The sequence below is a fragment of the Neophocaena asiaeorientalis genome, unplaced genomic scaffold (assembly GCF_003031525.2).
Source record: "Neophocaena asiaeorientalis asiaeorientalis breed wild unplaced genomic scaffold, Neophocaena_asiaeorientalis_V1.1 scaffold10, whole genome shotgun sequence".
Taxonomy (NCBI): Eukaryota; Metazoa; Chordata; class Mammalia; order Artiodactyla; family Phocoenidae; genus Neophocaena; species Neophocaena asiaeorientalis.
Genome location: NW_020172817.1, coordinates 5174784 through 5181527, shown reverse-complemented (window position 1 = coordinate 5181527; position 6744 = coordinate 5174784). Strand labels below are relative to the sequence as shown.

The 6744-nt window shown below is 38.1% G+C and overlaps 1 pseudogene; it reads right to left on the bottom strand.

Moving 5' to 3' along the window:
* Positions 1 to 3256: 3256 nt before the first annotated feature.
* On the bottom strand, positions 3257 to 5186 carry LOC112397525 (signal transducer CD24 pseudogene; annotated as a pseudogene).
* Positions 5187 to 6744: the final 1558 nt, after the last annotated feature.

Here is a 6744-nt window from a genome sequence, read left to right as displayed (position 1 = left end):
TACCCAGCAATGGCTGGTCTTCCCTGTAAGTCCAGATCCCGCCATGTGCCTGCCATGATTCTCACTCCCTGAAGGTGACCCTGCTTCCTGGGTTCTGACAGCACTCTGCCTTCCATTGTCTCTCCAGGCTTACAAGTGAGCACAGATTCCTCCTGTTGCTAATCTTTTGAGTGCATCAACCACCCTTATTTGGCTTCTCGGACCTTCCATTACCCAGGAATAAATTCCCTGAAATTAAGCTCCCTCTGCTGAAAGACCTAGAGTGGTCTTCTGATTGGAACATAACACATAAACTATCATAACCAGATCTAGGAAGCACAGTTCTAAGAGGATTATTAGCAAAGACAGGGACATATTTATCTATATCAGTCTTCATTATCCATACTTCCTTACCCAACCCTCAATCAAAAGTGGTATAAAGTTAACAATGTTCTTTCTAACCAGAAAGTTAAAATGTGTTTAAAGCAAGAAAATAAGGGTACAAAGTGAAACAATATCCTGAAGAATAGAGATGCTGTGAAATCAGGGCTCTCAGACAATGAGGGCTGATAGTCCTAGAGGCAAATTAGTTGAAGAAAAAGGGGGACATATTGGACTTGAAGAGCTACTAGAAAGGGAAGTGATGTCAAGACGGGATGCATAGAAAAATGTGCTGGGCAAAATCAGTAGAACTGGAGAGATCAATTTGCTTAGTAAGGTTAAAATATCTGAGATTTGTTGGGTGAAGGCAGACAGGATTCCAGGGGAGGGGAGAGAGAAGGAAAGAACTGCACTAGAAAATAGGGGGAAGAGGGTGGGAGAGAGACGCAAGAGGGAGGAGATGTGGGGATGTATGTATATGTATAGCTGACTTACTTTGTTATAAAGCAGAAACCAACACACCATTGTAAAGCAATTATATTCCAATAAAGATGTTAAAAAAAAAAGAAAATAGGGGGAGAATAAGAATGTTTTAAATCAAAGAGAAACAACATGTATACTAAATAGTTTAAATCTCTGCTGACATAGTAGGACAAATAAAGCCTTTGTAGATATAACTCCTCTCAAGGGCTAAGGACCATGATGTCATGTTTTCCATATTAGGTTTACCTGGGGGAGTTCATCTGAATCACTCATGGAACCTTAAAAATAAAATAAAATGACAAATTCCTGGACCCCCCCCCCAGTCTAGAATTATGGAAACAAACTCTCTAGGGGGTGAAGATTTTGAACCTGATTTTTAAAGAGCTCCCCACTCAAAGTGTGAGAGCCCCAGCTGAAGGAGATACCTGTAAGACCTTGTAAGCAGGAGAAACACCAGCATAACTGAATAATCTCCTGGTGTCCAGAAGTAGAGGGATACATCTTTAAGAAAAGTGGGGGAATTTGTCTGATATCAGAGATCCCAAGATTTAGAAGAAAACTTTCAAGATAAATGTTTTTGGATACTCTGGGCAGTGACAATTAGAAGATTGTTTCCAACAGACCTGGGTAAGCCTTCTGTTTGAGGGTCTCCCTGGGAGGATCCTGTCTCATCATAGACCAGAAGGAGATTTTAATTTCTATGCATGTTTTATGGTTTAGGATGTAAATGCACCCCATTTTCTTTTTCCTGCATTTTGGCTTGGTCCTGAAGTAATTTTAACCAACTTTAATTTTCAGTTGGAAGGTTCTGGGACATAAAACAAAACAAAACAAAACAAAAAAAGAGTCTTTCTAAGATATTATTTTATAGAGCTATTTGCTGCACTTATTTTTTTTTGCTCTTACAGCCATTTCTTTTTATTTACAGTTTGTGTTTAATGCAAATCAATTCCATAACATGAGAAGTTACTATGAATCAAAGCAGAAATACACAAACACAATATACAATCCAAAACAGATGTACAGCATTCAGGTATGAAACAAAAGAGAATGTTCATTCACACACAGTAACTTGAGATCTGTTGGATATGGTTGTTCCAGTGTAGATTTCTAAAGATGGAAAAAAAATGACTTTGGTTATCAAGACTACTGTGGTCATATTAGATTTTGGAACATCTAAGCATCAGTGTGTGACCATGCGAACAAAAGACTTTAGGGAGTGTCTATTTTTAAACAGGTTTCTGTGCACCAAGGCAGTTGTGAAAAGATTTACTTTCCAAAATCAAGCCCACTTTAGGCTTAGGACCAGGTTCTAACTATCTAAAAATATTGAATGATAACAGAAAGTGTTCCAGATGGGGCTACTCTGATTCAGTTTCAAAAGAAGTATTTACAGAAAAGAGTATTAAAGTTTTTCTGAATTTAATGGAAGCAAGCTTCCAGTCTTCCCTTGCCAAATATATTTGGTTATAGTGTAGCTCCTTCACATATTTGCCTTTTTAATTTCAAGATTTGTCAATTTTACCTTCAAAACAGATCATTTTTTAAGCTGTAAAAAGTATTCAACATATGCAGAAATAAAAAGCATTTAGAAATTAGTTGAGATCAATGTAATTCTACTCTTTATCTGTTTAGCTAAATGAACCTAGTGCTCTTTTTGAATAAGAATAGTTGATAAGTATAGAAGCAAAATGTACTCATTATGCTTGGACTTGGGGTAGATTCCAATCCATCATTGCCCTGGTAACATATCAATGACTATATAAAAATTCAAATGCAATGTCAAACCCAAACCCCAAGGGAAAGAGTTCATTTCCCAAGAGAACAGTGATAGCTTAACATAAAATTTTCTCTGGAGTACATCAGCATTAAATTAGTACTGCTGAAACAACACATTGAGGTTTTACAGTAACACCTGGAAGTTCCTTCTAATGTACCTATAAATAGAATCACAGCAGCTTTCTGTTTTACCTCATTGTTTTATGGCCTTACAAATTTAATGAACCAAATGAAAACTGAATCTCTGTTCCACATCACATTCTTTATCTCTAAGTAAGATAAAATCTATTCTCACTTTCAAGGTAGAGTTTTATGGATCCATACTTCTTAAGTCACATTTAAGGAAATCATCTCTTAACCAATTTTGGAGGTTGTCTCTCTTCATCTTGTACAGGAAACTCCAGCAGATTTAATATTGGCATTCATCATCTAGTCAAACCCTTCACATGCTCTTCAAACCAATCAAATTTGGGATCCTCAACAGTTTCTGTCAATAAAATAAGGTGTGGAACTTGCAGATTCATTCAATGAAGACCTGTTGTTTTTGTTTCCCTTGTCACACTGGATGTCTGGATGCCATCTGAATTGGGTTTAGAGGATGAGGAAGTATAGATGTTTCCTGGCCCGAAGTCTTTTAACAGTAGAGATGTAGAAGGGAGACCGAGGTCACCAAGAGACTGGCTGTTGACTGCAGAGCACCGTCACTTGCCTTGGTGGTGGCATTCGCTGGATTGGGGGCAGCTGACGTGTGCTGGGAGGAGTTACTTGAAGGTGTTACAACAGCTGTTTGATTTGAATAAATCTGCGTAGGTAAGAGCAGCGCCAGAAGCAGCAGCCCCAGTCCGAACCTGGCCACCATCGTCCTGCCCAGGTCTGCTCCGTCGGTGCGCAGTGCGTCTCACTGCTGCACTTATTTTACACACAGCATGATAATTACTTCTCCAGGCTTTTTTTTTCTCTTTGTTTAGAGGTAACTCGATAAGCAGTTTTTAGGAGACAGTCACAGACACCCATTACTAATGCCTAGAACATTTAGGGAAGCTTCAAGACCATTTGTAACACCGCTGAAAACATTTTCAATAACTGGAAAAATTTTGAAATGTAAATTGCTCTTGATGTTATATTTTAAAAGCAATTTTGTTTGGAAATATTAGTGCAGTCTACAAAGGAACATCAAATCATACTGCTAAGGGGACTAACAGCCATTGAAGCTTCAGCAGTAAACTGGAGATTTCTCATTTTCTTTCTGCTTGCCCTCCTTTCTTCCTGCCTTCCTTCCTTTGTTCTGATATATATGTGGGATACAATACTGAGCGCAAACAGTCATTATCTGCTGTAATCCAGTGAGACAATCAGATATTAAGCAAATAATTATACAAAAAAAGTAAAACTTTAGAATAGGTAGAAATATGAGAGCATCTGACAAGGGATTTGACATAATCAGGGGGTCAAATGAGAGTTTTCAGTGCCTTTCAGACATCCAAGGAGAGTTGGATAGATGATTGGTTAGATGGTTAAAGTCAAAAGGTTGGTTGTAGTTAATAGATTGATTATAGGCTAGAGCTATCCTGATTAACACTTGTTTTCTTTACGTGATCATTTGAGATGGCCTGGATGAAATGCATTCTTCCAAGTAATAATTCCCAAGCATGTGACACAGTGGTTGTATGAATGTGGTCTTCACTGAGCTGGAGTTTAGTCTGATTGAAGGGGAAGGATAGGTGTGCTTGCAATAGTTATGTGGAAAGCCCTATACAATTCAAAGCCAAAATGAGAACCAAGACAGTGGCTGATGCAGGGGCCCAAAGGAGACAATCAGGGACTCCTGGCATAGAGTTAGGAAAGCGGGAGGAGGAAGGAAGAGAAAAATCATCCTTGTGAGGGATCAACTATGTCAAAGCAAATATCCACATAGAAAGAAGAAAGATCTTGGCATGTACAGGGATGCTATGATGCTATTCTATGAAATAGAATAGTTGTGAAGTTATTCTGGTGAGTGCATGCAGGTTAGGATTTCAACATATGAATTTTGAGGGAAAACAAACATTTAGTCTATAACATTCTGTATATACCTGAATTGAAATGAAAAAAGTATCTGTGAGTCATTTATATGATCAACATCAACTAGTAGCCACCAAGTGAAGAATAAAACATTAGAAATATATCTAAATGTATTAAATACACTTGTCATCACAGAAATAATCCATTGTTAAGAAAGGTCTTTTGATATCATACATAGAAAATGAAAAGCGGCTTTCTTTTTTTGTAGCATATTTAAATACTAGCTCTTTTGTGATTATATGCCCCTGAAGGCAAATTATTCCAGAAATAAACAAGGTAGAAGGCTTTTCTTAAACAAATGATTCTTGAAAATGGCAAACTTCACAGTTATTTAATTTTTCATTGTTCTTTGTTGCACTAATTAGCCCCTTTCTCTTTGTTTCTCAATGAAGAATTCACTTTCCAAAAAGAAAAGGAAAAAAAGGTTCTCTAAAAAGGCACATAACCTCTCTAAGCAAGGCTTTACTCCTGCGTAAAACAAGGACAGCAGGGGCTGGCGTCATGACTGCTACAGCCAGGGGGCGCTCCAAGCAACTCACATCTATCAACTCAATTCTTACCACTGTGAGGTGGCTGTCCTCTCCTTCTAGGTGAGGAAACAGGTTGGGCTACTTGCCAGTGATCACATGCCGAAGGAATGAGGACAAAGGGAGGGTTCGAACCCAGGGACTTTGGAACCAACATCTGTGCCATTGGCCACCATGCTGCACTGGCCTATATAAACATGCCAAGCCTACCTTCTAGGATTCCTCTGCAGACCAAGCCAGACAAATCACATGAAGTACTTAATACATTTTAAGGAGTGATGCAAAAGTAAGTTAACATTTTTATTAAAGTGAGTGATCCCAGGATGAAAGGAACCATCCAAGGCTGTTGGAGATAACATTACCACAAACCTTCACTCAAAAGTTGCCTGATTTGAGATGTCAAATAAATTGGAGGGGAAAAAAAAGAGAAAGAATTTACATGTTTCATAGTACCATAAAACGTTGTTACTGACATTATGTCTCACCACAAGTAAAATAAAGTCTTGATAATATGAGATACCTTAAACTCTGGTATCGGATTAAATCACACGTGAAAAGTATAACTTATTTTGTGAATGAGGCTGTATTGGCTCAGGCTATGAAAATTTTATTTAAACTCCCTTTATATTTTTGGGTGGACACAAGTCACATTTAGTGTATTATCTGTCTTTTCCTGAGGAATTCTGAAATCATTTTTTTCTAATTCATTTGAAAGGCTGCAATGAACAAAAATAGTTGTTTCATCTTGAATCTAGGATTATTCTATCAGTAAACATAGCAGCCTCAAATTTATACTTTTATTACTATCCCTTTTGACATCACATTGCTTTCCATCATTTACTTGTAAATGTAGCAGAGGTGAGCCACACCCACATAAAATATCATAGGATAACATTCACAAAAATAGAAATGTATGATACATAGTTAAATAGTTGCAAGGATATTATGAAAAAAATAAATGTTAGAAATTGTTCTATATCAATGTAAAGCATGATAATTTTCATTATCATTGTTTTAAAAACTTGTAAATAGCTTGATATCCATGAAACAGTCATAAATTTCAGCATCTTTCTATTTTTTTCCCTTGTGTCATATTTTAGAGATGTATTTTATTTTCTTCTCTTTCTGTAACCTACTTAGAGTCATCAAAGTAACTTGAACTTGGTTGATCATTGGTTTAACAAGCAAGAAGTTTGTGTGGCAAGCAGTGGAACATCTAATGATGTGCGATCAAAAGTGCAACCAGGGCTTCCCTGGTGGCGCAGTGGTTGAGAGTCCGCCTGCCGATGCAGGGGACACGGGTTCGTGCCCCGGTGCGGGAAGATCCCACATGCCGCGGAGCGGTTGGGCCCGTGAGCCATGGCCGTTGAGCCTGCGCGTCCGGAGCCTGTACTTCGCAACGGGAGAGGCCACAACAGTGAGAGGCCCGCGTAACGCAAAAAAAAAAAAAAAGTGCAACCAAAGTAAAGTGGCAACATTGAAAAGGCTCTTAAAGCTGCATAATCCTAAATCCTCTCCAGGGGTGCCCTTATTT